Source organism: Leguminivora glycinivorella, chromosome 14 (genome assembly GCF_023078275.1).
Source record: "Leguminivora glycinivorella isolate SPB_JAAS2020 chromosome 14, LegGlyc_1.1, whole genome shotgun sequence".
Classification (NCBI taxonomy): Eukaryota; Metazoa; Arthropoda; class Insecta; order Lepidoptera; family Tortricidae; genus Leguminivora; species Leguminivora glycinivorella.
In genome coordinates this window covers 4,755,486-4,767,722 of record NC_062984.1, presented here as the reverse complement: position 1 = coordinate 4,767,722, position 12,237 = coordinate 4,755,486, and the positions used below count along the sequence as shown (strand labels likewise).

General features: G+C 40.9%; 1 protein-coding gene across 3 annotated transcripts in view; it reads left to right on the top strand.

Moving 5' to 3' along the window:
- The window catches only part of LOC125233239 (protein tweety-like), a 190,455-nt gene that overhangs the window by 1,098 nt on the left and 177,120 nt on the right, over positions 1-12,237 (top strand). The gene's annotated exons all lie outside the window — the stretch shown is intronic.

The following is a 12,237-nucleotide window of genomic DNA, read 5'->3' as shown; positions in this document are numbered from 1 at the left end:
GAATCAATCAGACTTTTATAATTAGTTTTTGTTTGTATATTTAGCAGATGTCTATTATTGCAGAAACCATGCCACAAGTTTATTTACTAGATGACCATTATCCTCTAGCGGCCCACCATACAAAAAAATTGCCAAACAAATTTGAATCAATTGTACTAATAGTATGTCACAGTTTCGATTTTTTTTCAACCCCTTATTTGCCAAGAGTGGCACTGAAGCTTTAGTAGTTTCATGTGCTCTGCCTACCCCTTCATGGGATACAGGCGTGATTGTATGTATGTATGTATGGTACTAGAAAATAGGGCTGAATTTCTTTTGTTTGAAAATCGAACGAATAGAAACCAAAGCACCTCAATTCCATTTATCATAGATTCAAATTTCCTTCCTATACAAAATGTACTGAGGAGACGCATCGTGGCGTGGCGCGGAGGTATTTAGATTCAAATTTCATCGTAGGTATTTTTTCCTAGTATTAGGACATTGAACCCCAGGAGGTTATTGCAGAGACCATGCCAAAGTTTTTTCTAACACTGACACATCAAGATTTTGCAACTAAAGCTTCTTTCCATCAGAAATATCAAATTACTTATATTTGCAAATCCTATTCATGAATTAAAATGTATTCAATCTATACATACATAATATCTGCATTGGACCATCAACATGTAAACGCTAAACCACACACAGTAATGAAATACATAAAGTAATGTTCATCTCTCTGCCACATTGCTACATTCAGAATACTAAGCGACGCCACACTGAGAGATATGCAAATGCTCATGCTTTGTATGTATCTTAAAGAGTGGCCTAGATCTTACAGACCCTGAATTGATAATTTAATTTTCGCCAGGCAAAACATTTGTTAACATTCAAGTCATGTTTTTCTTAAGTTATTTCAAGTGTTGTATGTTGTTAATAAAATTTTAGAACTTTGTAAACAAGTAAAGCTGTATGTGGTAATGAACTTATAATACTATTAATATTAAAGCAACTTATGTCTGTACAAAGGTAAGATAGGAATATCTTTGCTTTATTCCTATATTAGGTCTGTAAATATTGTAAAACTATTATATGGATGAAGATAAAGTTATATATGGAACTATTCGAGTGGGGCCTGTAACAAAGGCGAAGAATTGAACTCTAGGCTATTCTCCTTATACTGATCAACATTTGTTCGGTGACTTTTAAAAATAACTTGTATTTTGATTTTTATCACCCTTGAAAGTTTTTTCTAAGAGGTAATGTATTGCGAATTCTGTTAAGTCTAAAGTGTGACAGACAACGTCAATGACAACAATAATGGCGTACATTGAAGCTAATATTTATTTTGTATGAAAAATTAAAAATTTAAAGACTTCATAATTTTTAAAAGTCACTGATCAAATGTTGATCAGTATAAATTAAGGAGAATAGCCTACAGTTCAATTCTTCGCCTTTGTTACAGGCCCCACTCTGTATATAATTAGGCATCAAAACACCCGTGTTATCTTATTATGAAACTCTCCTTTCAGCTTGTTTCATAAAATAACACTGATGACTCTCATTGCTGCGTGGTGTCCGGCAGAGTAGAATAGCACCAACCCATCACACTTCGGGTGTCGTACAAGGCGACTAATAATATAAGAGGTAGAAGATCTGAAGCTTCCGTAAACCAGGAAATGGGCAGCAGCATTTTCTGGTTCTCTTAGCAACTCACTGCGATCGCCAACCCGCCTGCCCAGCGTGGCGATTAGGGCATTACCCTTCAATGATAGGTACACAGACCAAATGGCCCCCAGTTCCCGGCCGCCGCACCAGGCTTGACTACGGTAGCGGTCATAGCGTCGGTGCGGCACGGGGTGCTAAGAATCCCCGGGCTACGGACGGCTACCAAAATCACAAAACATTGACTTTGGCTACGTATAACGGACGAACTCTGCGGCTCAACGAACATCTAGCCGAATTGGAGGTGGAGTTAAACAAGATACGATGGCACGTTCTGGGGCTATCTGAAGTCCGAAGAGAGGGGGAGGACACAGTAACTTTAGAATCAGGCCATCTACTCTACTTTCGAGAAGGCGACAACCTCTCCCAAGGGGGTGTCGGATTCCTCGTGAACAAGGCCCTCACTGACAACATTGTAGAAATCTCCAGTGTGTCGGCAAGGGTAGCGTACCTCGTACTTAAATTGACTGATAGATATTATCTTAAGGTCGTACAGGTATATGCGCCGACCGCCGCATACTTGGATGGTGAGGTGGAAGCCATGTACGAGGACATAGGCAAAGCCCTACATAACACCTCGAAGGCTCACATCAATGTTGTCATGGGGGACTTCAACGCCAAAGTGGGAGTACGCACGGACACCGAATCGGTTATAGGAGCGCATGGTGTTGGTAATAGGAATCACAGGGGGCAGATGCTGGTTAACTTCTTAGAGCGTGAGGGGCTATTCTTGATGAATTCGTTTTTCAAGAAGAAGCCCCAGAGAAAGTGGACCTGGCGGAGCCCCGACAATGTGACAAAAAACGAGATCGACTTTATCATGGCGGATAAGAGGCGTATATTTAGAGATGTCTCAGTGATAAATAGGTTCAACACCGGGAGTGATCACCGACTCGTACGAGGCACTCTGAATATAAACTTCAAGCGGGAACGCACCCGTCTGATAAAGTCCACCCTCCGGCCTACTATGGTCCATGCCATTGCGGGCTTCGAGAGATTCCAATTGGAACTTAAAAACCGTTTCGATGTGCTGGAAACCCAGTGCGATGTTGACGAGGACTTGAGTGGTGTAGTGGAAGCTATGAGGGATGTGGGTAACAGGTTCTGCCGGAATAGGCATGGGGGCAGGAAGTCCAAACTTTCGGACGGGACTCTGGAACTCATGAGAGTGAGACGCGAAAATACACAGGCCACGGTGGCAGATCAACGAGCCCTCACGAGACATATTCGAAAAGCGGTACGGCGGGATCTTCGGGCTTCAAATACACACCTCATTACGGAGGCCATAGAGCAAAACCGAGGTCCCAAAGTATTCATGAAGCGTCTCGGGAGGAGCCATATGTCTAAACTGACTACCGCCGATGGCCGTCTCGTCTCTTCTAAGCCAGAGATACTCTCGGAGGTGGAAGACTTCTATGGCCAGTTATATGCCTCGCAATCTCCGCAACCTGAACCTGTCTCCAGCGATCCCCGAGCTACTTTAGTCCGACACTATACCGACGAACTTCCCGACGTCAGCATTGACGAACTTGAGCTGGCCCTCAAACAACTTAAAAATGGAAAAGCCCCGGGAGAGGACGGGGTTACGACTGAGCTCCTAAGGATAGGGGAACTCCTGTCCTTAGGCAGCTGCAGCGCATATTTAACTCCGTTCTCCACGAAGGGAGAACTCCAAGTGCGTGGAGCAGGAGCATGGTAGTTTTATTTTTCAAGAAGGGGGATAAGACTCTTCTCAAGAACTACCGCCCTATATCGCTCCTGAGCCACGTGTACAAGCTGTTCTCGAGGGTCATCACAAATAGGCTGACGCGGCGTTTAGACGACTTCCAACCACCGGAGCAGGCCGGGTTTCGTAGAGGATTTGGCACCATAGACCACATTCACACAGTGAGACAGATTATACAAAAGACCCAGGAGTATAACCAGCCTCTGTGTCTAGCTTTCGTGGACTATGAGAAGGCCTTTGACTCTGTCGAGACCTGGTCTGTTCTGGACTCTCTGAAGCGATGCCAAGTTGACTATCGATACATCGAGGTGCTAAAAAGCCTGTATGACGCCGCAACTATGTCCGTCCAAGTACAGAACAGTCAAACAAGATCGATTCCATTACATCGAGGAGTAAGGCAAGGGGATGTTATATCCCCGAAACTGTTTACGAATGTATTGGAAGACATCTTTAAGACTTTAAACTGGAACAGACGGGGCATAAATATAAATGGTGAATACATCTCGCACTTGAGGTTTGCAGATGATATCGTGATCATGGCAGAATCGCTGCAGGAAGTCCAAGAAATGCTGCACAGCCTAAATGTAGCCTCCCAACGAATTGGTCTCCGGATGAACCTGGACAAGACGAAGGTCATGTTTAATGATCTCGTCATTCCGGAGCCAGTAATCATCGACGGCACGCCTCTCGAAGTTGTCAAGGAATATGTATACCTTGGGCAGTTAATGCAGTTGGGTAGATACAACTTCGAAAAGGAAGCCGATAGGAGGGTCCAGTTGGGTTGGGCAGCGTTTCGGAAGTTACACCACATATTTTCGTCAGATATACCACAGAGCCTAAAGACGAAAGTTTTCGACCAGTGCGTCCTTCCTGTTATGACGTACGGATGCGAGACGTGGACTCTGACTGTGGGGCTAATCCACAAGCTTAAAGTCGCTCAACGTGCTATGGAAAGAGCTATGCTTGGAGTGTCTCTGAGGGACAAAATTCGGAACGAAGTGATCCGCCAGAGAACCAAGGTGACCGACATAGCTCTGAAAGTTAGTAGGTTGAAGTGGCAATGGGCTGGCCACATATGTCGCAGAACCGATAACCGCTGGAGCAAGCGTGTTCTGGAGTGGAGACCGCGTCTTGGTAAACGTAGTGTGGGACACCCTCTGGCTAGATGGCGGGATGATTTGCATAGGGGGGCCGGCGGAAACTGGATGCATAAAGCAGCAGACCGGGCTCTGTGGCGTACCTTGGGGGAGGCCTATGTCCAGCAGTGGACTGCAGCGGGCTGATGATGATGACTCTCATTATGCACCAGTCACATAAATAAGTTCTATTATGCACAATACAAATTCTACTTTTTATGTTGTTTATACAACCTAATAAAAATCAAAACTAGATAATAACTTTATCTTTGTGTGCTTTAATATTGCAGTGCATACAGATGTTATCATTATAAACATGAGATTATATTAAAGAATGTGTTTTCTTCAGATTATGTAATATAGACTATAAACATGAGATTTTAGAGAAATTAAACATCTTTTTTCTCATACATTTTGGACTGATTCTCATGTTTCCAAACCCGTAAAAGCGACAATACCTATCTACACTGAAACTTTTTAAGGCGCGTAAAAGAAGCCACCAAGGTACCTTTTTCCACTTTGTTTATAATGTCGTCCAAATTCCTATGAGATGGGATGTTTGGTGTCCTATCGTCTTATCAGGATTATGACACTGGCCTTTGCTATCACACTATAACTTAACTCACTATGCACCTACTGACTATTTGACGTGAACTGTCTTCTCACCTACAAGTCCGTACAGTCCGAGATATATGGAATGGAATGACCCGCAAGATCGCAATTCATATCAGCCTAGATGCTATGGAGACACTGACGTCTATAGGTAAGTACCTACATTCTACAAAACAAACAGTACGCGACTAGGGAACAAACAACGGAGGGCGTGGCATCTGTTTTGTAAAGACGTTAGCCACGTAAGCTGAAGACCCGGGTTCGATTCCCGGCTCGGCCACCAGTGGGCCTTGCCGTTTTTTCTTTCGTGTATGATATCTACTTCAATTTAAAACAGTACGCGATTTGATTACTCCTTATAATACTACGCGAGTACGCGGAACCCAATACGATCAAGCCCCACAGTTGTCCGTAAACCCAATTCGCGTTAATTACAGGGGAAGCCCAAGGCCACACTTCCGTTATCATGACAAAGTCCTATCTTTGCAATAGTTTCAAACCAACTTACAACCTTTTCGCTTTAAGTCAGTTCTCACCCCCGCGAGGGCTGCTCCCCTGGTGACACGTGGCCTGTTTTATGGCTACGGGGTTGCTATTATTGGCATTTTAATTATGATATTAGTGGCATGATGTTGGCAACACTCTTTTTGTGCGGCGTCTGAAATTGGCGTAGAGATAAACCGATTTAAAGTTCACGTCTCGCACGCCTGCGGTGCAATATCGATATGTGGCCAATTTCTCGAAACTACAATTTTTACAATTGGGAGTCAATGTTTAATATGACAAGTTGAAAAGATACTTCCTCTTGTAACTTTCAGCTTTGAGAAATGGGCCCATGGTCTAACTAAAATAAGCTTTGCAACTTGCAACGCAACGTACACAAACATAAAGTAAATACTACCAAAATGTCCATACAAGCCATTTTGACGTTTGCACCTCCAGGTTTGTTCAATAAGCAACGATGGCTATTTTAAAACCCTGTAGGATATCACCAAAACCTGAAATCAACTGAATATTTAAAAGGTTCACCAATCTGACTAAAGGATTCGCCAGGGCGCGCCTCTTTAAAAATAATAATTTTAAAAACGTGTTAAACTAAATAAAAATTGGCAGTTAAACATCAAACATTTTTCGAAGTTGTAATACGATACCACAAGGTTTTCATTCGGCGTGATCGGCCCTCAATCCTCCCAAGTGCAAACTGATATTTACTTTTGATTCAGGTTATCATAATGTCAATCGATGTTATGTCATCTTCGAGAAAGGTTATCGTCTCGTCATTCGACGTAACCTTGTGCCCGTTGCTTTTAAAAGCGGCAGCTAAACTAGGTAATAATGAGCAGTTTTTACTTGCTAATTAGTAGTTAAACGTATGAACAAACAAATAGGATAGGAGTACCTAATCATCATTTAAGAGATCATTGAGATACTTATTCTTATGACCAGTCTGTTCTGTTTACATCAGGATATTCTTGATATTTCGACGTACGTATTAAATTTAGTGATTGAGATACTATAGCCATCTCTTAACCTATACAGGGGAAACTTTCTGTGGAAGTGGTGTTGTTATAGTAAGGTAAACTACTAGTTTACTAAAACTCAACTTTTTCGCTTGACTTTTAGTTATACAGATCACTACAAGACTTTAGTACAGTACGGACGATTTTGGCATTATTACCCTGTAGAACAATAATAAAAAGTAACGGATCCTTTAAAAAGCGCCTTAATCGTCCAGTGACTCAGACCAACTGTACACCTACATGCTTTAATAAATCTTTACCCAAGACAAGTAAGTTGTAAAGACCATCCAATTCTTGATGAAAGTTCCAGTCGCGATCTTTGTAATCGTTGCAAAATTGTACATTTGCAATGTAACTGATTTAAACGCTTGTCGCATTTTCTGTGATCAATTTACTTCAACTTCCGTTTGGTGGGTTAAGAATTTCGCCCGTGGGTGTCATAGAAGTCGACTGTGGAATATGGATTAAACTGTGGTGTGTGCTAGCAACCTGTCACTGCAATTAGTTTTCTTTTCAGCCTTTTTTTTCTAAGAGTGGCACTGAAACGAGCAGTTGTGCTCTGCCTAACTTTTTTGGGAATATAGGCGTGAAATGTACGATTGTACGTATGTAAACTTACTTCAGTAACACAAAACAGATAGGTACCATATTCTATCAATCTTTATTACTAACCTGTCTCTGCTTTAACCCAACTCAAACACATTTATGACGCATAATAAACCGCTGATTAAAAGTTTCACAACTCAACTTAAGCCCTTTGAGCAATTAATCCCAAACTAAAACACTTTTAAGCACTTCGGGAGTTGCGTAAAAACCGAATGGCAGTCCATACATTCACAAACATTCCGCTGTAAGACAGCGTATTTGTTTTCTGTTCTCCGTAAAGAAACAGAAGGCGACGTGTCCATCGGACAGACAAAATAGTATACAAACCAAAAGTAAACAAGAAATACTCAGATCAGGCAGGCAAGTACGGTCGCATGATAAACGATATAACGTCAGGCCGTCCTTTTTGCACTATTTGTAAGTACGATAGGGACGCACCGATGCGATAAAGTTTATCCAACTAGTGTGCTACATCTGTTACCCGCGGCTTTGCTTCGGCCGAGAATTACTTGTGATCTGAGACATTTTCAATATCACAGCGTACACCCATCTTAAAGGCCGGCAACGCACCTCCAACACTTCTGGTGTTTCGGTGTCCACGGGCAGCAGTGATCGCGTACCATCAGGCGACCTGTCTGCTCGTTTGCCTCCTATCCCTTAAAAAAATAAGTGTATTGGAACGTTTTCGTGTAACTACGTCCATATGTCAAATTCGCGCATCTAAATGATGCGGTCTATAAACATTGTATTATTAATTTATTATTATCATTAGCAGTAGACATTGTTTAAAGTCAGAATTATACTGGCTGGCCATATGAGCAAACTGGTAGCATAGGTTAGTGAATCGCAGCCAGACGTTACGAAATGCCGCGCCGCGCGAGCCTGCGCTTTTTTGATGCCCTGGTTTTGTAAGTACATACGTAGGTACATGTGCTATACTAGTATACCTAGGTCTAGGAACGCGAACACTGTCGTTTCGTCTGGTCTGGATGCTTAATGTACGAAAAGCGAAGACTCTTTATAATAAATAAATAAAAACAGTTCTCTTTGTTGTTTTTTCGATACCTTAACGCCTGGAACGCCGTTGTCAAAAATTAATAACCTTCAATCTGTAAACTAAAGTTTAAATTTTCTGGGACTGATCTGGAACTAGGCGTTTGAGGGGTTAATGCTACTGATGCTGAATAGTAAATTCATGAAGTATTTGAGAATATTTTGTATTTGATCTTTTTCAGACTACGGGTAGAATGACTACACCCAATAAATTGCAGTACTTACACAGAATATATAATATATAGTACAAGTACAGAAGGCTCACTCCTTTGATGTTCACAAAACGCCGCCATTCTAAATTCTTACCTACATTAACAAACGGGCCGCACGCGTGCAGACGACATTGAATTCTATTGCGCCGCGCGAAGGTCGTCGCCAGTGAATGGGCCGCGAACTCGCGGCTGCCGGCATGTACTTGTAGCGCGGCGAAAGGATCGCGGAGTGAGCCGCCCCTGGTACTTATCAAGTTGTCAACATTACACAGAAAACTGGCAACACTTTGATATATTTTTTTAGTTGCTTATAATTATAAATGAGTAAACCACGAATATAACAGTAAGTATACAATTTAAAATGATTTACACCAAAACACGGCAATATAATTAAATACTTGCCCGCAAACGTCAGTTTAATGTATATAATTAAATAAATTAACTTGTCGATCTTAATACATAAACATCAACTCAAATTGATGTTCTTCGTTTATCATCGGCGATACGATCTTATCCTTAACTACGTCTAGATGTGTCTAGTATTCTAGACCAGTTAAATCAATTTCAAAGACCTCATCCGTCAATAATTCCATTAGCTAGCTAGCTGGTTCAATCAACTCCATCATTTCTAGCGATTAACATATCGAGTTCAATCATCTTGGCAATAGACAAGATTTAGGGCCCGTTTACACGGTGCTAGGATTCGCATGCGAGTTTCATTTGCGGCATTTGATTGGTGTTGTTATAGGTTACATTATTCAGCATAATGTAACCTCAACAGTCCACACCACAATGTAACTAAAATCGCATAGTTCGCGCGCCGCCGTCTAAATAGGCCCTTATATTAGTTTGATTCGTTAAATTACCCTTTGGATTCGACTACACATAAAGCGTTTTGATAGCGTAGCGTTAGCGGAGCGCAATGATAGCCGTGCGTCGGACCAACGCTGGCGTTCCGCTCGCAATCCGAGCGCATTCCGCTCGCAATCCGCGCTCGTTAGTAACTCGATTTTACGATTTCTGTCAATTGAATTCGAAAGATAATCGTTAGTAGACGTTAGTTCAGTATATAAAATCGTTAGGATCCGATTAGAAGTATTTTTTTTTGAAGTGGGGCGGCCAACTGAAGTCAATTGAATTCGAAAGATAATCGTTAGTAGACGTTAGTTCAGTATATAAAATCAATCTTAGAAGTATTTTTTTTTTAATGAAGTGGGGTGGCCAACTTCAGGCCTCACCGCCCCAAACTCGATTTTACTATTTCTGTCAATTAGAATCGAAAGATGATCGTTAGTTGACGTTAGTTCAGTATATAAAATCGTTAGGATCCTAAGTGCAACAAACACCACTACGCATTATTCATTTTAATGGGGGAACCCAAAACATAGGTTGCAGCAGTAAACTGTTTTTATGACTTCTATCGTGCAAAATCGATATGGATTCGTTAGTTCATCGTTAGTTCACGACGTTTAGTATGTGAAATCATTACGATCCAATAAAAACATAAATTTTTCACTCATAGAAGATTCGCCATAAAAAAATAAAACTTAAAAATTTTAAAAACTCAACTTATGGTCCTATATCGAAGGTCGAAAAAAATACTTGGGATCGGATCCTTACGATGCCACTTTGTGAATACCTTCAGAAGACGTTGCTCAATCATAATACACATGTCGTTTGCGGGCACTCGCTGAAGATTCGCCATAAACAAATAAAACTTAAAAAATTGAAAAACTCAACTTATGGTCCTATGTCGAAGGCCGAAAAAAATACATGGGATCAGATCCTTACGATGCCACTTTGTAAATACCTTCAGAAGACGTTGCTAAATCAAGATACATAGGTCATTTGCGGGCACTCGTAGTAGATTCGCCATAAAAAAATACAACTTGAAAATTTTAAAAACTCAACTTATGGTCCTATGTCGAAGGCCGAAAAAAATACTTGGGATCGGATCCTTACGATCCCACTTTATGAATACCTTCAAAAGACGTTGCTGAAGCAAGATACATAGGTCATTTGCGGGCACTCGCAGAAGATTCACCATAAAATAATAAAACTTGAAATTTTTAAAAACTCAACTCATGGTCCTATGTCGAAGGCCGAAAAAAATACTTGGGATCGGATCCTTACGATTCCACTTTGTGAATACCTTTAGAAGACGTTGCTCAATCAAGATACTCAGGTCATTTGCGGGCACTCGTAGTAGATTCGCCATAAAAAAATACAACTTGAAAATTTAAAAAACTCAACTTATGGTCCTATGTCGAAGGCCGAAAAAAATACTTGGGATCGGATCCTTACGATCCCACTTTGTGAATACCTTCAAAAGACGTTGCTAATTCAAGATACATAGGTCATTTGCGGGCACTCGCAGAAGATTCACCATAAAATAATAAAACTTGAAATTTTTAAAAACTCAACTTATGGTCATATGTCGAAGGCCGAAAAAAATACTTGGGATCGGATCCTTACGATGCCACTTTGTGAATACCTTCAGAAGACGTTGCTCAATCATAATACACATGTCGTTTGCGGGCACTCGCTGAAGATTCGCCATAAAAAAATAAAACTTAAAAAATTTAAAAACTCAACTTATGGTCCTATGTCGAAGGCCGAAAAAAATACTTGGGATCGGATCCTTACGATGCCACTTTGTGAATACCTTCAAAAGACGTTGCTTAATCAAGATACATAGGTCATTTGCGGGCACTCGTAGTAGATTCGCCATAAAAAAATACAACTTGAAAATTTAAAAAACTCAACTTATGGTCCTATGTCGAAGGCCGAAAAAGATACTTGGGATCGGATCCTTACGATGCCACTTTGTGAATACCTTCAAAAGACGTTGCTCAGTCAAGTTACTCAGGTCATTTGCGGGCACTCGTAGTAGCTTCGCCATAAAAAAATACAACTTGAAAATTTTAAAAACTCAACTTATGGTCCTATGTCGAAGGCCGAAAAAAATACTTGGGATCGGATCCTTACGATGCCACTTTGTGAATACCTTTAGAAGACGTTGCTCAATCATAATACACATGTCGTTTGCGGGCACTCGCTGAAGATTCGCCATAAAGAAATAAAACTTAAAAAATTGAAAAACTCAACTTATGGTCCTATGTCGAAGGCCGAAAAAAATACTTGGGATCGGATCCTTACGATCCCACTTTGTGAATACCTTCAGAAAACGTTGCTAAATCAAGATACATAGGTCATTTGCGGGCACTCGTAGTAGATTCGCCATAAAAAAATACAACTTGAAAATTTAAAAAACTCAACTTATGGTCCTATGTCGGAGGCCGAAAAAAATACTTGGGATCGGATCCTTACGATGCCACTTTGTGAATACCTTCAAAAGACGTTGCTAAATCAAGATACATAGGTCATTTGCGGGCACTCGTAGTAGATTCGCCATAAAAAAATACAACTTGAAAATTTAAAACACTCAACTTATGGTCCTATGTCGAAGGCCGAAAAAAATACTTGGGATCGGATCCTTACGATGCCACTTTGTGAATACCTTCAGAAGACGTTGTTCAATCATAATACACATGTCGTTTGCGGGCACTCGTTGAAGATTCGCCATAAAAAAATAAAACTTAAAAAATTGAAAAACTCAACTTATGGTCCTATGTCGAAGGTCGAAAAAAATACTTGGGATCGGATCC